Source organism: Pseudopipra pipra, chromosome 8 (assembly GCF_036250125.1).
Source record: "Pseudopipra pipra isolate bDixPip1 chromosome 8, bDixPip1.hap1, whole genome shotgun sequence".
Taxonomy (NCBI): domain Eukaryota; kingdom Metazoa; phylum Chordata; class Aves; order Passeriformes; family Pipridae; genus Pseudopipra; species Pseudopipra pipra.
Window position 1 is genome coordinate 2,279,250 of NC_087556.1, and position 26,284 is coordinate 2,305,533.

At 42.4% G+C, this 26,284-nt stretch overlaps 1 protein-coding gene and 1 long non-coding RNA gene across 9 annotated transcripts in view; one reads left to right on the forward strand and one right to left on the reverse strand.

The window, feature by feature from the left end:
- PCDH15 (protocadherin related 15) overlaps positions 1-26,284 on the reverse strand; it is a 701,112-nt gene that overhangs the window by 611,308 nt on the left and 63,520 nt on the right. The gene's annotated exons all lie outside the window — the stretch shown is intronic.
- Positions 14,548-16,259, forward strand: LOC135418438 (uncharacterized). Its single transcript, XR_010432440.1, has 2 exons — positions 14,548-14,641; positions 15,087-16,259. It is a non-coding gene; the product is annotated as an uncharacterized LOC135418438 (long non-coding RNA).

A 26,284-nucleotide genomic window follows, 5' to 3' on the forward strand; every position in this document is an offset into this window, starting at 1 on the left:
AATGCATATTGTTCCAAAACAAAGGCAGATTCGGAACACTGCAAACTGAGATTTATTTGGGAAAAATGATGCCCGAGTGCTTCAGCAGCTTAAGTTGCAATTCTCTAAAATGCACACATTCATCCAAATCAGAGCACTGCCAAACAACCTTTAAGCCTAATTAAAGAAGTGCCAGTGTGCCAACACGTTCCTCAGCTCTCCTGAGACTCTAATGCCAGCTAGTCTTCTACACAACTCACCTCTATTTTATTACAGTGTTCTCTGCAAGGGAACCAAAACATCCTGCTTGGTTCATAATTATATTTTGATCTCTGTTTTCAGAAAGCTAATCCAAGTTAATTCCTTGGGACAACTGTGCTGTCAGGTCTGTGTCAGTGCTCCTCCTCCCGCTGGAAGAATGTGGCTTTTCTTTGGCTCTGTGAACTTTTTAATTTCCTAAAGTACAGTGTATTTCTCCTCTATATTGCCATTCAGGCCTTTTACAAAAGATACAAGAAATACATAAAAACGTTTTGTAAGTCTAGGAATGATTTTGTGCAAGACACTTTTCCTAGATAACAATTTTTTATCTGACTCTATTGTTCAGTCTATAGAACAGCCTGAGGTGCTCAGATCAGAGGGCTCCCTCATGACACCCCTCCAACAAAAACACCAGGGCTTCAGCTCCACTCCATGCCCTATCCAATGCTTGAATAAAGAACTGGGGGGGAGCCTGGGCTGCCACTCTGACCTGAGGCTCTTTCAGACAGGAATTTGGGAGGAGGAGCACGAACAGCCCTTTCGAGGCAGTCCTGGGCCTGGAAAGGCCTGTGGGGGAGCACCTGGAAACCACAAGGGAGAGAAAAATTATTTATGCTGCAAGAATATGGAGGAAACTTTCCAAATTACTAGTGATGCTGATGAGAAAAGAAATAAATTGGTATTGGGAGAGTTCTGTCCTGGCCATAACAGACATACAAGTGCAGCAGTACACCTTTTTCTTTTATGTTTTGAGGGGTTTTTTTTAAAAAATATAAGAAAGAATAGGAAGGCCAATGGACTTTACTCTCCAGCTCAAGAGGTGTTGGTGAGCTGTGGTCTAGATGACAGCACGTACTACATTGACATTAAAAAAAGTAAAACAATCTCCTCAAAGCAACTTCCTCAGCAGCACAATCCAAGTACTGGATGTGTGTTCCACAGACACATAATCAAAGTATTATTTTCACCATACTCAATTCCTTTCCAGTTCCTCACTTTTGCACTGTGAAAATAACTTTCAAACTGCTAAATAAAGCACACGGTAGAAAAAGAAGATTTCATGGTGAAAGGCATTCTCTGCATTTCAGCATTGCTGTGACAGTGTAAAAAGCAAAGGGATCGGATTGCAGATAACATCTCTGTTTAAATAATTCATTCTCTTGCCATGTACTCTTTTAAGTCGATGTCAAACACGAGAACATGAGCAAACTGGCATAGCAGTTTACTGTGCCTCTCAAGCACAAATGTCACTGCTACACAGACCTGGTATTATTAGCTCGACTATTAAGGTTAGAGATCACACCCCTGGAGAACCCAGAGCAAAAATGTTCATCTAGACAATAGCTAATACTAAACTTAAGAATGTTGAAGACCTCCTTCTACAAACATTCAACACATGCTGTCCCCGTGGCCACTGAGAGATGGTAAAAGGATACCTCAAAGATGGTAAAAAGGATAATACTGGGTGGCTGTGAAGGGTTGCCACTGGCAAAATGGAATGGGAGAGCAGCACCCATTTGGTGGAAGAAGATTCAGCTGTTTTTCTCAGCAAATCTTTGAGCTTTACTCACTGACAGAGACTCCTGAAACCCTGGAACCTGTCTCCAGCTGTAGGAATGACTTGAACAAGGCTGTCATACACTAAGTAAGATCTCAGAAAAAGAGTCTGGATTTTGTAATGGAGAACAGCATTAATGACTTTCAGCCCCTCAAGATTGAAAAAAAATTACTTCTTTTCAAATAAAATGTCAGTACCTGCCTCCAAATAGATTATCTTTTCTGGTTTCAATAGTCTATTTGAAGAAGAACTCAAAAAGCACTTTCACTGAATGCATCTCAATAGTGAGAACATTTCACTTCATAACTTGATACAGAAAAAAAAAAACAACTATGAAGTTAATAAAAAAATCTTGTGTGCTCTACCATTTCTCAAATGCAAGCATCCTGTCCTTATTTTGAAGTTGCAAGTTTGTCACTCTGAAAGCCAGCCTAAGGAATGGGGCCCTGAGATCCAACAGCATTTGTTGTGCAACTTTCCAGTTTAGGTTCTAAGCTAACAGTGGGCTGACCAAGTTCAAATTCCTTTTAAAGACTGAAAGAAATTATTTTTTTTAATGCACAGAATCAGAGAATGGCCTGGGTTGGAAGGGACCTTATGAATCATCTCGTTCCAAGCCCCCTGCCATGGGCAGGGACACCTTCCACTAGCCCAGGTTGCTCCAAGCCCTGTCCAACCCTACCCTGAACACTTCCAGGGATGGGGCATCTACAACTTCCTAATAATGAAATCAAAGCAAAATTTTTACTTCAAGATAAGGCTACCCACCTCATCTCTGGAACTGCCAAAATTCAAGACCTGGCATCAGAATAAAACCTGCGTACACTTCTGTACTCCATCAGTACAATTCTGGCATTACATCAGCACTTATATACTGTAGTACCTATTTTTTAATCTTGAGAGCACGTAACAATGCCATGGTCACTGCCAGTTCCTGCAAAAATACTGCTGCAGTCCATATCACCTAAAGAAATCCATCCCAAACTTTCCTAATGCCAGGCCCTTCCAGGCTAAAAGGCAAAGGAAATAAAAACACTGTGCAATGGTGGCCACAGTATAAGATGCTATAGCTATTCAGGTTTATATCAGCATATTAAAAAATACATATAAATACTTCTGTAAAATAAAAAAGCTGAGCCTTATTTGTACCTTTACCAAATACCTAAACTCCATCAAAATGAGCTGAGCATTAAATTTTTCATTTATGCTAAATGAATACGAAGATAACACAGAGATAATACATTAACAGAGCAGCAATAAGATACCACAATATCAGCTAACGTGGGCAGCTTTGTCCTGTGACAGCCCAAACACCCTGACCTCACAGAATACACAAGAATTAAATGTTGGTATCTTAAAGATGAGTCAAACTGTGCCCTAGAACAAAAGCACTCTAAACCAAGAGTCAATACAACCTGCAGAGACTCCCTTCTGACCTGCAGCCCTTCCCCTCCATTTTGACTGTGAAACTCTGCTTTTAAAGCATAAATCTGTTCTCATTCCTGTCGCCAGCATGAGTAAAACAGGTTGCACAAGCAGTGAAGTGCCTGAGTCCATGTTCACACATTCATGGCAATCGGAGCAAAATAAACATGTAAGCTAAGCTGGTTTGAAAAAAGAAATAAATAAGTAAGCCACAACTTGTATAAAACTAAATAATGTATTACACATTATATAATGTATTATATTATGTATTAGCCAATTTAGATCCTGCTATAAGCAGGCAAACCCAACCCTGGATGCCATCACTAGAAAACATCTTCAAGAGTAGGAGAAAAAAGTCCAATCCAGCTGTAAAACCCAACATACCAAAATGTGACTCCCCAACTGCTTCACTCAGTGTTTCTGTCCATAGATCTGTCATTGAGATTTCACTGCTAATATTTTGTTCCAAGACAAGATTATTTAGTGTCTGGAATGTTTAACTGAGAAAGAAGCCAGAGGAGGGAAAAGCTGCACACTTGCAAAACCGGGAAACACCAAATAGTGGTGTTTTCATATGAGTCTTTACCTCAGACAGAGTTTTATGTAAACCTACTGCACTTTATCAGAGTCTTTCAGCCTCAGATGCATAATTTAGCTGTTTGAAAAAAAAACCAAATAATCAGCGCATCAAGAAAAATTTTTTATATAAACATAGTTGGTTAGACACGGTGCTGGCAACACCAAGGTCGTGGGCCTGATCCCCATATGGGCCATCACTTAAGGGCTGGACTGGATGATCCTTGTGGGTCCCTTCCAACTCAGAATATTCTGTGATTCTGTGATAAGTGCACAGATCTCAGGAAAAAGTTCTTCCCCCAGAGGGTGGTTGGCACTGACCAGGCTCCCCAGGGCAGTGGGCACAGCCCCAAGGCTGCCAGAGCTCCAGGAGGGTTTGGACAACACTCTGAGGGACAGGGTGGGATTGTTGGGGTGTCTGTGCAGGGCCAGGGGTTGGACTGGATGGTCCCTGTGGGTCCCTTCCAGCTATCATATTCTATGATTCTATAAATGATGCTGGTGCTGTTTTGGGTCACTCAGCCCCTTACATTCTTCAGCTATGTTTATGTTAAGGTATCTATTAGTGTCTTCTCTTGAAGCATGTATTTGCTAACAGGTTTCCTAATAAATCAATATTTGCACATATTAAAATTCACTGCTCCTACTCTCTAGACTGGGCTGATTGAGAAAAATAAAGATTTTTATGCAGCTGAAACACGTTCCAGCACAAATGAAATTAAGAGCTACAGTTAAAGTTCATTTCACTTGCAAAACTCTGTCTGCCCTTTCTTTCTTCAATTAATTCTGGATTACATGCTATCAGGAGTGTAAAACCCTTTTGTTCACAAAATCAGGAGGCACGAAAAGAAAAATCCAGCGTATTTCATTCCTGCTTTAGCAATTATCACATAATAATTAACCTCAAGAAGCAGTTATGTTTCTCATTAGAAGTCATCCAAACACCAGATTGCCACGCTGTCATTTCTGTGCATTCCCTTCCCATTTTCCCTTGCAATTTTGCCCATAGAATACATTGACCAAGAAATTTAGTATTTCATTTTGTTTTACTTCTGTATAAAGAGGCACAACAGTGGACTGAGTATATTTATTTTACTTTTTAGGATTTTATACCTTCAGAGAAAGCCTATTGGTGAATGGAAGAAAACATAGCCTAAGAGAACAGAACCTAAGAATCAATAGAGGTTTGCCAAAATATAGAGAGGGAATCAATGGAACAGAGTAAAAACATGAGAACTGCAGAGCTATTTCTTGCTCCTTAAAAGCAGAATAAGTTGTCTCAAAAAAAAAAACAAAAACAAAAACACTCCTGACAAATATTTTTCCAACAGACTATTTGAAAACACCTATAGCAGAGATCTGAGAGTTGTGATCATTTATTTCCTCTGCTTAACTCTGCTTACTCCCAGATCCCTTTTTCTTGCCTCCATGCTGTAATTGAGCATCTGCTCCTCCCCCCTGCTATATTTTTCTTTCCCAAAACCATGCAGAGATCTACCTTCCAGGACAGCTTTACATATCTAACTTCTCATCTTTTCCCTCTCATTAGTTTACACACACAATTCTTACAGATTTTCTAGATTCCCAATAGTCTTGGCTGACATTTGGTTTTGGCAGCTGCTTGGCTGTTGTCTTGCATTAGTTCTCATTCACTGTATCTCCAAAGGTTTTTATCTGAAGCAGGCCTGGCAGCCACTCACCAAGTACATTTATGTGGATTGTGTTTGCCAAAGTTCAGTACCCTGCCCAGATCCCTCTCTAATTACATTCCATTTATTTCAGGCTACTCTTACCCAGGGAAAATCCTCCCGGTGAGGAGGCCACACTCTCAAAACACTTCCATCTCTTCCTTCCTTCCTTCCTCAATGCTCAATATTCAAAAAAGCACATTCCACTAGGAATTACATTAATTAAAAAGTTGACTAGGACTGGACCAAACAAAAGCACTATTCACCTCATCTGGGAAGTACATCAGCTGTGAACTTCTGATAACTGCTCTGAACACATTCCAAAAGTTGCAGGCTGCAAAGAAAGATGACAGTAGTTTTCCCACTCCATGTTTCCTTGCCATCAGTCAAGATCCACTCTGTCCTCCTCATTCTCCTATTATATTTTAAGAGTATGGGAGGGGAAACAATTTTTACCTCAATTATAAGAGTATCAGTAGTTGAAAACTCCTGAATTTATGAACATTAGAAAATTGTGGGGATGCTGGAAACAAGCCAAGGAATGAAGAAGAAATGACTGCTTAATGGGGAAGATAAATAATCTCATATGCCAATCTGAAATGTTCACACCTTTTTAATGTCATTATTCTTCACAAATATTAGACATGACTAAGTGTCCAGCCCAGCTAACCATGGTTTAGAATCTCAAGACCCAAAAGTGGGGGGGAAAAAAACCCAGCCACAAAATTTCAGGTATACAAGAAATATTTAAATCAGCAGAACTAGGTAAAAATCACTTTTAATTATCTTAGGAACTACCAGAAACAAACCCCAAACTGACAGAGGACCCAAGATGTCCCTAAGGGCTACAGGACTATCTTCAAAATCAGAGGAAGGAGGACTCAAGGAATTAGAGATCAGTAGGCTCAGCTTTGCTATCCAGAAAGACATCAGAACATACTATTAATCAATTTACAGACACCTAGGGGACAGTAAATGGGTAGCAAACAGCCAGCATGAATTTGTCAAGTACAAATCACGTCAAAGCAACCTAATTTCCATCTCTGACAGAGTAACTAGAGTAGTGCATAAGTATGAAACTACTTCACTGAGGCTTCTACCAGAGACTTTAGGAAAAGTGAACTAAGTTTTGCAATTAGGTAAAAAGGCACAAGAGTAATTTTTAAAACAGTCTCTTTCAACCTGAAGGACGTTTCAAGTACAGTTCTGAAGAGATACATCCTGTGTTCTTTAATACCTTCACTAATGATTCAGAAGATGAATTACAGGCCAGACTTACAAAAACATGCAGAAGATGATGATGAAAAGGGTAAAAATAGCTCTGAAAAACAAGATCAAAATTTGAAGCTATCTTGGGAAACTGGAGGAGAAATTCAAAAATCATATCCAAACAAGCCAGGAGAGATTACTGAGGGTGGAGTTCAGGCAAAACTTTCTGTGCACAAGGGCCAGCACAGCCCCAGCATGAGGCACCTGGGAATTCCCAAATCTCTTCCATAAGAGCAAATTTAGACACACATCTGTCAGTGTACTTGTTCCTGCCTCTGGACAGGGAGGCAAACCACGATGAACTCCCAAAGAGCCTTCCACTCTTAAACCAGGTAACTCCCTGTGGTACAGGAGTACATGGTTTCAAGAAAAAGAACACATCAGGTGAATATTTTCAAGTGACTCCCTTGCTTTATGGGATAAACCAGTTAAGCCTCGGTTTGCCAAGCAGAGCTATCCATGAGTAAAGTAAAAACACAAGGAAACAGGATCAGCTTCATCACTAGAAATGCCTGTCTTGATTAAAACTTCTACCCTTACTTCATCTTGTAAGTTTTGATAATATAAATGTGCGTGGCAATATAAATGTACTGAAGACACAGGATCTGTAACAGAGGTAGGTACAAGCTTTTTTTCTTTCTTAATTCTGTAACTGTGCTAAGAACACAAGCTCCAGAGAGGATTTGAAGTTGCTACTATCGGTTAGAATCTGTTCAAGGTTTCAGGTCATTTTAACCAGTTGTAAGAACTCACTGAGCTTGCTGCTGTTCAAACAGCAGATTATTTAGTTCTCTCTTTTTCTCTGAAAGAGATGGAAGGCAACAATCAATAACATTCTCATGGTGCACTGTGGTTTTTTTAATAATAACATCTCAAAATAAAGATTGAAAATACTGCATTTTCATAATTACCATAACCTTGAGGAGCTCATCTCTCAAAAAAACCCCACAAAACCACTCAAACCTTAATTAACCAGCTCTTTCCCCAGCCTCAACAAGTTTATTTCATTTCTAGGGCCCTTGCTAGCACCCACGTGCAGTCTGGCTGCCTGCTATTATTATCTTCTGATGAGAACACAGATGTTGTGTAATTTGATTTGGATCAGAACAGGAGCTTTAAACTCTTTATTCCTGAGTGTTTACTAAGGAACTCCTTTCTGCTCAGAATACAGGACATAATATCAATTTCATTATATGCAAATGCAGCCCTACAAAGTAACTCTTTCTGAAGGCCATTTTCATAGTTTCCACATTAATCTTTGGGGTTTTTTAAATGCTGGAGAATTGTAGCTGCGGCATGAATTCCTTTTAGAGTCATCTAAAATGTCAGAGCAAATATTAAATATAAAGTAAAAGTAAGGGTCTGGGTTTTTTCATTTTGAGTTATTTTTGGCTTGGCGTTTCTTTGCTTACCATTTTATGTTTAATCTTTCAATACAAAAGTTGCTTCTTAAGGACATCGTAGAGAAACTGAATTTTAATTTTTAAAACACTTGGTGACTCAAAGCAGTTGCAGCTATTGGGTTGAGTGTTAGATTTATGCAAACAGATTGGTATTACCAATGGCACTAATTCCAGAATGGGCTGGGCTGGAAGGCACCTCAAAGCCCATCTCGTCCCTCCCCCTGCCATGGGCAGGGACACCTCCCACTAGCCCAGGTTGCTCCAGCCTGGCCTTGGACACTTCCAGGGATCCAGGGGCAGCCACAGCTTCTCTGGGTAACCTTTGCCAGGGCCTCACCACCCTCACAGGGAAGGATTTCTTCCAAACATCCAATCTAACCTGCCCTCCTTCATCCTAAGGCTGTGCCCCTTGTCCTGTCCCTCCAGGCTCTTGTCCCAAGTCCCTCTTCCCAGCTCTCTTGGAGCTCCTTTAGGCACTGGAAGGTGCTCTATGGTCTCCCTGGAGCCTTCTCTTCTCCAGTTTGGACACCTCCAGCTAAGGGAAATTGTCATTTTATTCTTATCCCTAATTCAACTTAACATGCACCACACTTAAACAGTGAACTTATATCAACAACTTTGTTCTCATTTTCCACAGAGGTAAGGAGCTCCTCCTGATCCCAGGAACAAATTGTCTTTACAACATAAGTGCTGACCAACTTTGGTTTCCAGCACAATGGTTAACACAACACATCCACACAAAATCTCCCTGTCTCAAAACAGAACTCCTTGGAAGGCTTCCCCCACCCCCAGAGGTACCAAAAATCCAGAGGTTTCCTTAAAACACACCAAGGAGTCCAGACACACCTGGTTTGGTTCAGTGCTGGACTTGCTCCAAGCAAACAGGCAGGAGAAGAAGGAAATACGGGAAACACTGAGAAAATTGCCAGCTGGAAGGAAACGTTTCGGACGAGAGAGACAGATGAACTTCCAGCCCAGTTCACACATTCCAAAAAGACTTTGCCCACTCTGTTATTCAAAAACCCAAAATATCAGTGCTTTTCAATACCGGATTTACTGGGCAGAGGAGAAACTAGTGAAATAAGCCTGGGAAAGCCAAGACAAAATACTTCAGTCACCCAAGATGTTACTGGGGCAGGCAAATTAACACTCCAATGAAAAAGAAAAGATCTGTTTCTAAACTGGTGTCAGGAATAATACAATTACATTGACATGTACAAAATGGGTTTTTTTTCCAACATAATAAAAAGACACTTGAACTTTTCACTGAAAAAGTAAATTCACATCAAAAGCCACTCCAAACTCTTTCTTTCTGCACTGATCACAGATTTTCCAATGTAGGGATTTCTCAAGGAAAACATATATATTGCACAGCAGAAGAAAAAAAGGTGTCCAATTCTCCAATTGTGCCTTGCCCACTAACATATTTCTACGTTTTTATTAACATTTGGCTATTTTAAAATTATCCCCTCCTTATGACGAGATTCCCATACATGAGCTTACTAGAATTTAATACAGTTTGTAGAGAAAAATAACAAAACCACCAGTTTAAAGATGACAAAAAAATAAATCCATGTATTCCATTTAATTTACCCTGCTAATTATCAAATTATGAGCAGATGCAAATTTAGGGATTATACTTAAAGAAGATAAAGTACTTGTTCCAATCTGGTGATAATACATTGATTTTCATCTACCCTTGTCACGGTTTGAGTTTGTTTGCTTTGTGATATTTAATTTGTTAGCTCTGTACGTTGCTGCTTCATTTCACCTCCACTTCAAACAGCTGAAATTTGAGCCTTCAGAATGATGATTGCAATGCAGAATATTTGAACCTACATTTTTGGTTGAAATTACTGAAAAACTTCTGCCAGGAGTTCTTAAGAGCAAGAAGGTACAGGCTCCAGAGCATACTAGATCCCTTTCAAACAAACCCACTGCCCTCGCTGGCAGAAATCCATGCCACTACCTAGAATATTGGTTACATTAAGGACTTCAAGACAAGAGCTTCATTTTTCTGATAGTTTTTACAACTGTTTGTCCTCTCTTGCACAGAGGAGGTCTGCAGAGACAAAGCAGTCTTTCAAAACAGGGAACTATAAAGAGTTCTCTTTATAATAAAAAATGAAACAATATATGGCCATATAAACAGAGGCTCAGAACACACATCATATAGATGTTTTTCCCACCCATACCTGTAGCTACACTTTGGATTGACCTTAGTATTTTCAGTACATAAGGGAGTACAACGTGCTTTACTGCCTCCAGCTCTGGGGTCCCCAGCATCAGGAACACGTGGAGCTGTTGGAGCGAGTCCAAAGGAGGCCACGGAGATGCTCTGAGGGCTGGAGCCCTTCTGCTCTGGATGCCTTCAGAGACATCCAGAGGTGGGAGAGCTGGGGGGGTTCACCTGGAGAAGAGAAGGCTCCAGGGAGACCTCAGAGCCCCTTCCAGGGCCTAAAGGGGCTCCAAGAGAGGGACCTGGGACAAAGGATGGAGAGACAGGACAAGGGGGAATGGCTTCCCACTGCCAGAGGGCAGGGATAGATGGGATATTGGGAAGGAATCGTTCCCTGTGAGGGTGGTGAGACCCTGGCACAGGTTGCCCAGAGAAGCAGTGGCTGCCCCATCCCTGGAAGTGTCCAAGGTCCTGGTCTAGTGGAAGGTGTCCCTGCCCATGGCAGAGGGTGGAACAAGACAATCTTTAAGTTCCCTTCCAACCCAAACCATTCTGGGATTCTGTGGTTCATTTCTCCCCTCCCCTGACTCCAGTCTAGCTCTGGGACCTGCATCCCATAAATACAGCATCAATTAGCCAAAATCATAAGAAGTTAATGAAATGTCAGCTGTAAAAACCAAGACTCTGATTTCACCTTCACTTAAAAAATATCTGAACTCTCTAATTCACACACTGATAATTTCATCTACTCCTGGAGTGCAACCTCAGGTGACAACCATGTGGGTAGAAGAGAATATTTACACATTTGTACAGAGAAAGAGTAACAAGGACAACAAACCAGAAGATGACACAAGGGGAGGAAAAGAATAGTCATCTTACAATTCTGCACCATATAGAAAAGAAAAGAAAAAGCCAAAACCCAACCGTAACTAACTCAAACCTCCATCTCCCAACACGGACTGTGAAATGAGGAGATGATGTTTGTGACCTCACACCCATCACCCAGGCTTGGCAGGATCACTGTCTATGCAACAGAGGAGATTCTGGAAATCCAACATGCCACAGGTACAAGCATAAAACTCTTAAAACACATGCAGGATTTTCTAAAAGCAGCTATGAACACAGGATCCATAAATGCAAGCTCAGGACCTAACAGAAAGTTTGAAAATATATGCAGAGTGTTTTTATCTGCAACAAAACTTTGCATTTATCTTATATGAAGCTTGTCTTCAAGTGTTGGGCAAGTGACAAGAAAAATAAATTGGTTTGTGGCAATTAAAATTAAATTAAGATTAAAATTCAAGCCCCATACATAAAATGTAAGTAAATTTTTCCCTTCTGGGCAAGTGACAGAGGCAAAATAGGTTATGATTTACAGTAGCAAAGCACCAGCAAGAAGAGTGAGCACACTTAGGAATAAGCTGAATATTGATAAACACACCTTAGAGCCCATCAGCACTCCCCAGCTCCAAAATCAGAACAGGTGTTGAAACCTATCCAACAAGTCCTATCAGCTGTTAAACTAAACGTATTTGTGTAAAGATGGCAATGCAAATAGTGATTCTGGAAAGCAAAGTCAACACAAGAGCTGCTGAAAAGCAGATTTTCTTCCTTATGCAATGTAAGTGGTGGTGGGGAGAAGCATGTAACACACCTCCAGGAGATCAGCAGACACAAATAATCTTCCACAGGACAGGAGCATAATGGATATTAAAGAACATACAGACTTGACACCCTGATAGTATTCCACCATCCAGAAGACTACCAAATGATTTGGCAGAAATCTGCCTGAATATTGAGAATAAAGAAGAAACTGGAAATACAAATACATTCTTCTCAGTCCTGATTCCCGAGAGATGATTGAATATAGAATAAAGAATGTAGAGGAAACGGAGAATAGAGAAACAAACAGCAATATGGGAATTACTTTTTTGAGTGTGATACTCAAATTAATTCAAGAAAACTTGCTTATTGCAAAAACCCCATCCCCTCAATGCAGAACACTCACCCTGACGTCCTCCAGGTTCAGCTTCACCTTGTTCTAGTGAGACATCCAAGAAATCTTTAAGCTCTACCTTTCCCCTTCAGCTAATATGCATTTAACTGAACTATACATTAATTTATTAATTATCTGGCCATGTCAGGTTTTCTCAACTGACCACTTTTATTTTGCCCTCCAATGGTGGCCATAGGAAAGAAGTGTGCCAGGTGTTATACCACTTTACCTAGAGAAAGCTGATGGAAAATTCACCTTTACTCAAGTAACTCAAGTGCAAGAAAATTCAGCAGGAAGTAAGAATTCTTTTTTTCACCCTTTCCTTGTTTTCAGCAAAGAAGTCTGACCAGATCTTGCTTACAGCTGCAGTTTTTCCTCCTGCATGATGCCGTAATTGTACACATGAATTTGATAGTTTGCTATCTGTGTGTCTCATCTGTCTCTATTCTCTTCCAGTTGCCCACGCAAGTTTGGAAAAAAATAAATAATTTTATATTAATGATGGGTCTTTTATCAAAATAGATTCTGACATTTCTTCATTTAAATCAGTTGTTTATTTGACAAAGTTACTGGGGGGGGGAGAAGATGCATATTTTCCATTTTCCATCTTTCCTGGCTTGCCTTCTCCCAGCTGTCTGTCCAGAGCACAGAGTCAGCAGCTTCACTGCCATTACCCTGGTTATGTACTCACAAATTAAGGGTGAGTGGGAGTCCCCAGCAGCAAGTCCCACTCTGGGCAATCACAGAATCATTAAGAGACCTTCAAGATCATCCAGTCCAAGCATCAACCCAGCACCACCATAATCACCCCTAAAACATCTCACTAAGAGCCACATCCAATGGAGTCCCAGCTCTGGGGAATGGTCACGGCACTGCCTGCAAGAGTGGGCCCCCCACTGCCAAATGACTAAGGTCTTTGTAAGACAAAAGCCCACATGATCAACCATGAAACAAAGAGCTGTTCAGGGTCTTCTTTCTTATGATTAAGGAAGTGTCTACATGCAGAGCTATCCCTGCCCTGCTCTGAACACTATTTCAAATCCTTTGACTGAGACACCACAGAATAGACTGCTACAAACATGTAGAACTTTACTGATTAACTCACCATTATTTCTTTGCCAGGGTCTGTCATCACTTCTCATTAAAAATCATTTCATTCCACAGCTGTCCTATTGACTTATAAAGTACCAAAGGATGTCAGAACCTGGCACAGTATGGGCTTTTCAGACAAAAATACAACTGCTGGAATTCAATCATTTAATTTTCGCCTCTTTAAGTAGGCTGTGTTATCTATCAAAAAGATACAACTGGAAATAGCACACTGTGACCATTAGAGACAGAGAGTGACAGTGACATCAATCACCCTCAGGTTAGCAAACATTAGACTCCACGGAAGGTGGCACAGGTCCAACACAGGTTTGGCTGAGCTAATAGGAAATGAGATGATGGGGAAATGCCAGAGGGGACATTCTGATGAAAGACCAAGTGCTGGTGCTGCCCCTGGGTCAGGAGAACCCCCGGGATCAATCCAGGCTGGGGATGAGCAGATGGAGCAGCCCAGGCAGAAGGCCCTGGGGGTGCTGGTGGGGCAGAGGCTGGACCTGCCCCGGCCCAGAAACCCCCCGTGCCCTGGGCTGATCCCCCAGCGTGGGCAGCAGGGCAGGGGGGGATTCTGCCCCTCTGCCCCTCAGGGGAGACCCCCCTGCAGAGCTGCTCCAGCCCTGGGAACAGCCCAGCAAGGACATGGAGCTGCTGGAGCCAGTCCAGAGGAGGAACCAAGAGGATCCGAGGGCTGGAGCAGCTCTGCTGGGAGGAAAGGCTGGGAGAGTTGGGATTGTTCAGCCTGGAGAGGAGAAGCTTTGGAGTGACCAAATTGTGGCCTTCCAGGGCCTGAAGGGGATGACAAGAAACAGGGACAGAGACTATTTCCAAGGGCCTGGAGTGACAGAACAAGGGGGAATGGCTTCCCACTGCCAGAGGGCAGGGTTAGATGGGATACTGGGAAGGAATTGTTCCCTGTGAGGGTGGGGAGGCCCTGGCCCAGGTTGCCCAGAGAAGCTGTGGCTGCCCCTGGATCCCTGGAAGTGTCCAAGGCCAGGTTGGACGGGGCTTGGAGCAACCTGGGACAGTGGAAGGTGTCCCTGCCCATGGCAGGACGATGAAATGGGATAAACTCTAAGGTCCCTTCCAACCCAAACTGTTCTGTGATTCCATGACAGAAATGAGTCAGTGCCTTATGCTGGCAAAAGGTTCAAGAAGCACCTTCATGACAACCCAGATAACAGATGCAACTTTTGTCTTACCAAGGTAATTTGAGTTCCATGCTACATCATATAAATTCAAGATTATAAAGTATCTGAAAAAATAGGTAATTGTTAAATACAGAAACTAATTTGGTACAGTCCTGCGAGGCACACTCATGCTAATTTTACATTAGAAGTAAAGCAGGATTCTGCAATAAAATGGTGATCTTGCAATGCAAGTGCAGCTATTCTCATCTGAAAATGTTCCAGAGCTTTCACTGAAAGTTAGTCTCCAAGTTTAAATACACCAGATATTCTGTCCCAGGAAGTAAATTCCCCATGAGTGTTCATTAAGGTAATGTTTCAGTCTAGGTACAGACCCTTTTTTTTTTGTTTGTTCAATTATTATGCAGTTTTAAATGCATAAAGTATTTATTTTCAACTAAGAGTTACCCTTCAGTGCAGGCTCCTTGAAGAGTTTAAATCCCATCCTTTAAATTCATCCGCAGGCCAAACCTGACTACTGGACTGCAGTATTCCAACGAAAGCAAAATGAACAAACACAGCAGGAAGTTTTGAATGACATAGCAGCCGCAGGGTTAAGTAACCTTCTCCAAAACCAGCCACCTAAACATGAGGGATCAGAGGAATGCAGCATTTCCATTCAGCTCCAGAAGTTATCCTGTGGTCATCTGGTTCTTCAGAGGGAAACCCAAACTCTGGGCAAGTGGCTTTACAGTTTAAGCCACAATCAAAGTCAATTTGCTGCAGGTTGAACTTTTAGAAGAGGAGAATGCAAAAATCTCCTCAAGCTGACCATCTCCTCCCAAAATCCTCTTTAACACAGTGTGAATAGGCAGTTCCCTCCTGTGGAGGCTGGATGAGCTCCCAGGTGAATGCTGGCAGCCCTTCCCCTGCAGCACAGTGTGGGTACAGTGCCAGGACATGGCAGGACCACAAACCCTCAACAGCTGCAGCTCTGCTGGAGAAAGGGCCAAAAACGCAGCAGAGCACAAGGAAACAACTGCTGCTCAGTGATTCTGAATCGTTTTCAAAAGCTGGGAGAGAAGCCCTGTCACCCATAACTGCGTCACTGAGTCCCCAAAGCAGCCTCCAGCTCACCTGTTCTCACTTGTTCCAAGGGTTATCACCTTCCCCCCCCAAAACAGCCCAGAGCTTTGTGTGCCCAACATGCCCGTGGGCACTAAGGACCAACCACTGAATGAGGCAGCAATGGAAGGGGAGGAGGCCACGGTGCCTCACCTCAGTTCTCATCAGAGGACCTCAGCAGACATGCACCTGATGACTCCAACCACTCCAGGACAAGAAACATCATTATCAGGGAGAGAGCTAACAGAAAGTAGGGATCCTGATACAGGAACACAAGGTGGTCAGTCTTCAGTTCAACCTCTGCATTCCTTGGGAGAGCTGCTAGGATAACTTTCCAGCAAGGTGGTACAAAGCAGGCTGCAATCAAAATTCCTCACCTCTGGAAACAGAACAAAGCTGGTCTGGAAGGGCCAGGTATCACCAATGGTGTTTTTTAAGACTTTGTGGAGAGCAGGAAATAAAACATTTTTGGAGAACAGTAATGAAACAAACACATTTCCTCATTCAGCCTTGATCCTCAAGTCCTTGCACCTGCATCTATCAGCATTAAACTCCATCAGAAAGCGTGGGAACTTCTGACTCCATCTTAAAACACTTCTACCTAAAAGTCCACCCAATGCCTCCTTCCTTTTCCCAAAACTGACATTTTGCTGGTAGCTTAACAAGGGAAGCTACCCCTGTCTGAAAAAATACCTTCCAAAGGGGCAGTAGGCTACATAAAAATTGGCACAATTTTGTAAAAACTCACATTAAATTTACTCTGAAGTAAATGTTAAGTAAATAAATCTCTTTCCATAGATTACTGCTGAGTGCTACTGGACACAGCTGCCATTGGGTTTTTTTTTGGCAGACTTCTCCTGAAACAAATACAAAAATTTATTTGGCAGCTCCAAGCTTAAAGAATAGTAAGTTTTATTTTGATTATATGCTTCAAAGTGACATTCACACACTGTCCCCATCATGGGCATCTGGCATGCCAGGAAAAGCAGTCTGATGAATTCTGGCAGACAAAAGACATTGCTTATGCCCACTCCAGCACTGTTGCTCATGTGTGGGGATTTTAGGGGTTTTTTTTGGTGTTTGTTTTATTGTTGTTTTGTTTTATATAGTAAGCATGTAGATTTGCTCCCAGTATAGGAACTGGTGAGCAGAAAGACACTCACATAATTCTAGTTCCACTCATTGACCTAACACACACATCTTTTTAGATCAGCATAATAGAAAGGAAATTCACTTATTTTAGCCATCATTCAGGTTTTGATGGCATGAAAGCCCTATATGGAGATATTGCTCCTCTAAAATTCAGTAGCAGGTCCCCTCAATGTGGGCTTACGGCACAAAAATTATTTATATAGTTTATCCAGTCCCCTCCTGGTAAAAGCTCAGACTCTGCCTCCTAAAAAGTACAGGTATTGGGTTTTTTTCAAAACAAGTATAGAAATGCAGCTGAAAATTAAACCATAAGCACTTTGGAGCAGATTAGAAAATGGATATTAAGAATGTACTTTTAAGTTTAAACTCCTTAGAACAGCTCATCAAACAGATCTGCAAGTTGACTAATCCATATCACAGAGTCACTGAATTGTTTGGGTTGGGAGTGACCTTAAAGACCATCCAGTCCCACCCCTTGCCATGAGCAGGGACACCTTCCACTAGCCCAGGTTGCTCCAACCTGGCCTTGGACACTTCCAGGGATCCAGGGGCAGCCACAGCTTCTCTGGGCAACCTGTGCCAGGGCCTCCCCACCCTCACAGGGAAGTCTGTACTATTGACCTGAGTCTCCAAACTTGTTGGCCCAAACACAGCCAAATATCTCAGCATGTGCAGCACCACAGATGTAACAGGATCCGAAGGGAGCTCACACATGTAAAATTAGGCTTTTCCTGCTTAAAATGATGGAGTTGGCAAGAGCCAAAATATTCAACAGTATAAAGCAAGCACAGTTTTAGTTTTGTGCTTTTACATAAACAATACTGAGTAGCTTTCAGAACTTACCTACACTTCATACATACATATATACATATCTATCTGTAGTTACTTTTCATTATGCTCTCCCTTCCAAAATATATTTACAGAGAAAAAGTCTCCACAGAGTTCTGAAATTGCAGCACTAGACTTCATCTTGGAAAATCTGGACTACAGGAGTTCATTTACTGTTTTACGGGCACAGAGTTTGCAGAGGAATATCTCTGTCATGTGCAGTAAGCCCAGGAAATTTCCCACATTTGCCATTAACAACTCTTCCTTTAAGGGGCCCTGTCACTCAGCAATTATTGCACACAACATTATCAGTTAACCCCCTCTCTCCAAGTGTCTCCCTCGAGCAGCAAGATGATGCATTTGGAGATTATTTACAGGATGGGTTACTGGGAAAACATCAGGCAGAACCTTCAAATGCAGTAAAACAGCCTATTTAACATGTCACATCCAGATAAAATTAAAACATTTGGATACTGGACAGACAGAGATCTGTAAGGACACAACAAAGGCCTGGCTCCACTAATTGGAGAAACCAGCCACTTCCCAAAGCACCCACAGCACCAAAAATCCTGCTCTGCGTCAAAATTCAGCGGTACATAAAGTTACTGCTTTTGTACCCAGAGCCAGGCGCCCTGAGCTCAGCAGGGTGATGTTCCTGGATGTTTAATGCACTAAATGTCACAGCTGGGCCCGCAGACATGCACGTGCACACACGGCCACAGGCCCCCCTGGGACATCCAACCCCTGTTATAGTGCCAGCACCGGGCCACAGAGCTTATCCATGGCTCCACTTGCTGGGAAAGGATATTTTATCCACATTATCTCCTCGTTAACTGATAGTAAACAGAAGCACTAAGTCAGATTAACACAGGCAGTGCTACATCCCTCAGCTGTCCTGCACAAATTTATGAATTTAAGAAAAATTAAGATTTTTTTTTCTGCCCGAAACCAAACTGTGTAAGAATGTTGTGAGATAAGTATCATAAATATATGCAACAGTAAGTACAGTGCAGCCCTGTTTCTTCAGTTTTATTGTGGTTCCTGCAAACAGTTAGATACAGGAATTGACATAAATCATCTGTTATAGCTTCATCATATTTAAAAATCCATTAACCATTGAGCCACATTGTCCTGGTGATAGCTATGAAAGGATTTTAAATGCTAATTTTGTTTATTTTTCTCCCCCAACTGACAGTCTGTGTCACTATTATAACCCTTCACTCCTCCAACTGCAACCACAACCATTCAATTCCCAAATAATACCCATTAGCACACTCTTTTCTCAGTGTAACTTACATTTGGTGTCCTTCCTGCAATTTTTATTGCGTGGCCTTTTCTCTAACCCAGGGCTTAATAATATGAGCTGGCAGCTGCTATTTCTGCAGCCTTCTGGACAAGAGTATAACTTTCCTCTTGTATCCACTTTATCTGTTACTTTATATGATATCAATGCCATTTGGCAAATGTGCAAAAAAGTGAATTGTCACATCTTTCATTCTACATTTTTTTCCAAAACTACACACTTGCTAATAACTGGTTTTCCATTACAACAGAATCACTCCAATTGAACAGTATCCTAAAAATAACTGCCAAAAGAAACTTTCACACCTTTCTTCGCTTTTCATTAAAAAGCGAAGAAATAACAGGATCTGCTCATTTTCAATAGGCCTCCTCATTTTTAAACGCAGCCTTTTCTTTGGACATTAAAAATATGCAGGAATTACAAATTGCTCATTACTCTATTAAGAACCAGATCCTAAAACTGCACACCGGCCTCAGACAGCCCTTCCCACTAAATCATTACCCACCGAGCATCCAGCTCCTTGCAACGCTGAGCTACAGGCACTGCCGGCGACCAAAAACCTCCATGTTTTGCCCTGCTCCTGATCAGCATCAACGCCAAGGGAAATAACAGGATCAACTGCTGTTGCTGCTGAGACAGGTGAGGGGAAGGAGGACAACTTAATATCCAACCTGAGCCTCCCCTGGCACAGCTGGAGGCCGTTCCCTCTCCTCCTGTCTCTTGTTCCCTGGGAGCAGAGCCCGACCCCAGCTCCACCCTCCTGTCAGGGACTTGCAGAGAGTGAGAAGGTCCCTCCTGAGCCTTGTTTTCTCCAGGCTGAACAAGCCACACTTCTCATCCTCTTCTTCCTCACAGTCCCGTATCTCTGCAGATTAATAAATACTGTTTTGCACGAAAGTTTTGTTAAATAATAACACTTCCCCCATGCCCAACAAACTATCTCAAATCCAAAAATCCTCTGATCCAGTGCCAGTGTGGCAAAACGTGAAAAAGTAGCAACTTGTGCCAGCGAAGTGAAGAATGGCCCATGGCATCAGGTTGTCGCTTCACATCAGACTTCTCCTGGGGACAGACATAGGCACCCTGGCACTGGGATTAGCTCACACAGCCACACAAGCACTCACTCCGTTCTCATGGGAAATATATAAAACACGTCTATCTTCACCTGGCCACCTCCCACACCTTCCACCACACCTGGTGGGCAGCACCAGTAGCAGCACAGCTGTGGCAGGCAGCATTACTAATAACCTACGTAAGGAACTGAGATTAATTGCACCTCTCCCTCAGGGTGACCCTACATCCAGATTCCATTGCCACAGTTAGAGCCTGAGAAATCATAACAGTGCAACTGTGCCAGACACCTTCCACTAGCCCAGGTTGCTCCAAGCCCCGTCCAACCTGGCCTTGGACACTTCCAGGGATCCAGGGGCAGCCACAGCTTCTCTGGGCAACCTGTGCCAGGGCCTCCCCACCCTCTCAGGGAAGGATTTCTTCCTATGAAACAACACTCCTTAATATTCAAAAAGGGATCTTCTTCAACAGATAATATACAAGAACACATAACATATTCTAGTGTGTAAGAGCAACTCCACTGCACTGTGTGAAGCAGGTCAGAATTAATGCGGTTCTGATCAGTTTTAAATAATAGAAATACTACTGTGTGACACCTTGTAAGCACCATACTCCCTCCAGGACATGCAAACTTTTGTTTTCTTGGGAAATTTTCTGCATTGCCAATTTTATGGTGCTCAACAATATCCAATGCACATCATGTAACACTTGTGGGACAGGAAGAGTCCAAGACAATGTCGAACGTGATGATAATGAAAATTTAAATGATCTTTTCCTTATGAAGAAAACCTTCAAAACCAGTCTCTGAAATGGGCCAAAGTACCTAATCTTGGAAGAAAGATGGGAGACTTGGCTGCTTGTTTCATTGAAGGCACCCTCTATCCAACACATATGCTACATAAAGTAAGCAGGTATCAAATAGCATGCCAAAAATTCATACTGAGAAACACTCCCTCACACAAAACCTGTGCCACACCTTGGCACAACAGATATAACTCATCTTGCTGCCGGTGTGAGGAGAGCAGAAAAGGAGCATCTGTAGCCACACCAGCACCTTAAAGATTCCAAGTTCTGTGACTAGGAAGGTACTCATGGGGCTGCATCTCTGTCCCTGAAATGTCTGCTCTTGGTGCAGTGGCAAAACAGACATTTTTTACATGCTGAAAACCAGCGCACCATGATTTCATTTGGACAAACAACTAACATTTCCTGCTGGCTAAAGCTGCACATGCTGCAAACACTGCTTTGACTTCTGCTCTGCCTGGGCAACTCCTGCTGTCCTCGGATGCTCCCGCCACGGCAGCCGTGTTTCATCACCCAAACTTCCATGCACAAACCTCACGGAGGGGTTGGCAGGAGTGTAACTGCTAAATGAGCAGCAATCAAGTCGTTCACCCAATCAGTTTTCTAATTCAGCACAACTGCTATAAATACCACCCGTTATTACTGAATGTGGCTTTTAGGGGGAAAAAAATACATGCAAACTTCCTGCTGAAAGCTAATCTATGGGAAAATTATACAGAACATCACATTAAAATCTAAGCAAACACTTTGGCACCCTCCTAATGTATGTGCATAGATTACTGGGGTGTACTTCCAGGATAAGTACCATTTGATGTTCAAATTATTGGTGGATATTTAAAGTTGATTACCCTAGAGGTAAGATATAATTGGTAAACAAGGAACATATACAGAACAACAACATAATAACCACAAGTTGTATTTATTTCACAATTTATTCCCATAGTCGGGACAATAGTTCAGTCAAGATACTAATTATATTTTTGAGCAAACAAAATGAAATCAGGAAGCACCAAAGGCATTAGGAGGTGAGTGGAAGGCCTTACTGGACTTCCCTTTCACATCCCCACGGGTAATACAGCGCTCCTTTGACACCTGAGCTGCACTGCAGGCACGGAGACACAACAGGAGCTCTCAGCAGGTAGAGCTTTCTGTGGGCTGTGGGTACTCGGGGCCACCCTGTGCATCCTCCCAGGGTTACCCCTGCAGAAAGACCTGCACAGCCCAGCAGTAAATCTCAGGGCTTAGCTCACAGCAATCCAGGCAAGGAAAACTCGGTTGGTCACGGCAAAGGCCGGTATCTATTTCAGCAGCAAAGTGCTAGAGATGGAAAAATAAACATGCAGCAGCAGATAGCAAGAGGAGAAACAAAATGGATGGAAGTAATAAGAGAATAAACAGAGGGGAGACACTGGTGTGCTCACTAAATTACTGAAGAGATCCATCAACTCACAGATGTGATGGTGGGGACATGTTCACTTGGCTAACATATATATTTAATTACCTATATTATTTATCCTTTTCAATGTGGACACCTTGTCTAGACTGTTTGATTACATCCATCTGTAAGCTGCCTCTGGCTTTCCTCTCTCTTTTGTCTTATTTTTGAGATGACTTTCCCTACACAAAATGGTGCAATTCCGGTCTCCTTCCATACGTTTGCCTCTTTATCACTGTGAGACACTGACAAATTGCTGTTGTTTGTTTCTTCCCACTGATGACCTGAATTAGCCACTACCAGACACAGCAGTGCTGGCCCGCCAGGCTCCGGGGATGCTGGAGTCACAGGGCCCCTTACAGATGGAGAAGAGCTCCATTTTCTGTGGGTGTGGGGTGTGGAACAGGTACCCTCATTCCCTTCAACACCTGATGTTGGCTGGCAGGCAAAGGGATTATCTGAATGAGGGGAAAGACCCTCCACATTGAAAGCAGGACTGAATAATATGGATAATAATAAAAAGTAGATTAAAAAAAAATCATAAAAAAAGAAGAAAGGCTATTTAGACAGTCTCCTTTGCACTTATTCATGCTTGGGGCATCTGTTAAATGGACAGCCTGGCTGGATTTGTGTCCAAGGCCAGGTTGGATGGAGCTTGGAGCAACCTGGGCTAATGGAAGGTGTCCCTGCCCATGGCAGGGTGTGGAATGAGATGAGCTGTAAGGTCCCTTCCAGCCCAAACCATTTCATGATTCCATCTATGATTTGTACAGAGGATGCATCGGGACCTCCCCATGAGACCACCAGCACATTCAAAGCACAAAGCAAAGATCTTCTAGAGGAAAGTAAACGCCCTCAATCGCTGCTGAAAGACAAGGTGAGAATCTCACAGAAAACTCCCTGCCAACAGATGCACTAAAAGAACTTGGAGCAGCAGTATGAGCCTTCCTCACATAAAGAGGAGACTCCAGCAGTCAGACATCTGTCTGCAATAAAACACTCTGGAAGCGGGACTGGGTTCTGGTTAAATCCTATCCAGAGCAGCCATATAGGAAGGCTAGCTAAAGCCCACTTCAGCTCTGATGTAAGCAGTGGGAACATCCACATGCAGCTGGGACACTGTGTAAATTTATTCATTTAAGCTGTCACATTAACATGGGAGCAGGGAAAAAGCTGCTAACTGGAAGAGCGAGGAAAAAAAGCCATGAGCCCTAGAATTGCATGGCTCAAGGACACAGTAGCAAGAACAAAGTGTTTCACAACACACTTCTTTTTAAAAACGGGAGCATACTCAGAGCCTGTGCTCCTTTCAAAGATCTGGCACCAACTTCATGGAATCACAGACTAAGAAAATGGTTTGGGTTGGAAGGGACCTTAAAGATCATCCAGTTCCATCCCCCTTCCACGGGCCTGGACACCTTTCACTAGACCAGGTTGCTGCAAGCCCTGTCCAGCCTGGCCTTGGACACTTGGTGGGGGCATCCACAACAATTCCTGGAACACGTGTTGCCTGCAGGCACATTTTGAGACCAACACTGTTAGTGATGCCCTAAGGTGGTCCCAGCTCCAGTGCCAACTCTCTGCCTCCACATCCTTCCAGAGAATCCACTGTTCTCTCCTTAGAGTGGCTTTCACTGCAGAAAAGTATTGTCCATAGGGTTTGTAAACTCCTTTTAGAACAAAGGAATCATAAAAAGTCCTACCTGAGGTAGTAGGCTGGGTGAGGTTTCCCACCTCAGCTAAAAATGCAGATTTTGCAGATCTCCAATGCAGACGGAGCCAGTTACAAAGAATACAAACACTTTTATATGCCAAAAAAGCCATACAAGTGCAACTGTACTGACTACAAAAAAAACCTCAAAAACAGCTCCCCCTCCAAAAAGCCAACAAGGATTTACAGACAGAGAAAGAAAATTGAAAAAGTTACTTGAATCGCCTGACATAACAAAAGACAAACACCAGGAATAATCATATTTTAATGGGAACCTAAATACTGATTTTAACAACTGCAAGAATCTCATGCAAGCTTTTGTCCCCTCATTATTTTGATTTCATAGGGTATTTAATAGAACTTTATGCGCTTCACTGTAGGGACAGAAAAAGTGTTTTTATTGAGCATTAATTCCTTTATTGCACACTGGTGGTAGCAGACGTCTCCACCACCTGTCTTAAAAGAGCAGAGTTTGTAGTGCTACTCTAAAACAGCATTAGAGACACAGGCACACTGTTTTCATCGTTGTTTGCTTTTCAAAGCAGTCAAAAGAGCTGTGCTCCAGGTAACAGGTGTTCCTAAAAACCCCGTAAACATTTCAGTAAAAGGCATTTGGAATTCAAACACAAAAATCCTAAACTCACTTAGTGACACGGTGGCTTAACTTTGCCAGGTGCAATTTCTAAATTTTTCCATTGAAGATGCATTAAAAAAAAAAAAAAAAGAAATCCTCCCCTAACACAGCTTTGCCAAAAGCTCAGGCTTTCAAATTACTTGAAATTATATCACAAATCAAGAGCTTGCAAGAAATATGGAAAGATTCTCTGGTAAGTACATGACACAGATAATGGAAACCAATGTAATCCAGGAAATCCAGTTCTGCTCAAAGTGAGAAAGTAAGGACAGTTGTCTTCCTAGAAAGATAAAAACTGACAGCCCAAGAAAGAACTGAAGGTCTTTATCACAAAAGAACAGTTTTCTGATGTATTTTCGAGTACTGAAAAATCTAGGATTTGCTTAACAGCTTTGCTGGCAGACCTCAGAGACACAGAACTCAAAAAGATTACATAAAGTAGCGTATATCAACTCACTTTTTATGCATAAAAATGTGCCTGTCCGTGTCTGATGGTGGAAAAGGCACACTGGTGGTATTAAACACAAGTAGAGGCAGGTACAATCCCCTATCTTTTATTAAACTAGGGAAGCACCATTCACACTGCAGCTCAAATCCTCAGTGGCTGTGGGGGGATGAGGAATATCACCCACCGGAAAGAATTCCAAACCGCAGCTCTGGGTTTCTGTCACACTGTGCAGGCTGACAGAGCAAGCAAGTGTACCTCAGTCCAAGATTATACAGGCAAAGAACTCCTTGGGTTCTTGAGATAATCAGGCCAAATCAGTAACTAGGTAACACCTCGCAGCATCACGCTGTGTCAGCTCACCTGCATTCCAGCTCCTCGGTGTTAACAGCAGTTTGTCACTGAAGCATCACAACTAAGAGACAAAGAACCAAACTGCATTCTTTTTATAACACATAATAGTTCTCTTCAGCAATCTAAACCATTCCACTGTTCTGCTCAGAAACATATTCTTGGATTATTTTCGTAGATTTCCTCAGCTTTTTTGCTGAGAAGGGCAAGAGCCTGGGCAAGCACAGCAAGAAACAAAAGCTATGATCAGAGAGCCCAGAGAGGCTCAACATGCCTTCCTTGATACCAACAACAAAGCATGCTCATCCAAAATCCTTCTTCTTTTCCCATGGCATAGGTTCATGGTGTATCTCACTATCCTCCCCAGCTTGACTGACAACAGAGGGACTTTCCATCTTGTCCTCTCTGCCTGTTCCTGCTTCCCAGTTCTCTATGCCAACAAAAATCTTGTCCCTTTCTTTTCTTGCTATTTGGAAAATATGTTACTTAAATCAGTATTTTAACTCATACTGGGTAGATATAAAACATGATGGCACCAGGAGGAATACTGTGACACACAAAAAATTCCTGAGCTTTCAGTGTGCACACCATTAGGTAGTTCTGCCAAAGGGCACCTCTCAAACTTAGGAAGATATTAGCTGTGGAGTCCAAAAGCACAGCAGTACAGATATTATTATACAGAACCCATGTTTTGGGCTAGCAAAGGCAATCATTCAAAGCAGCAGCTCATCAAAAAGACCCTCAAGAAGCCGCCAAAGCTCTGTAGCTCCTGTCAACAAGATCCTGCAGGGAAAAACAGAAGTGACAAAGGAAAAAAAATTCTCTCAACTTTCAGGAGCAGATCAATGAAATACATCAGTACA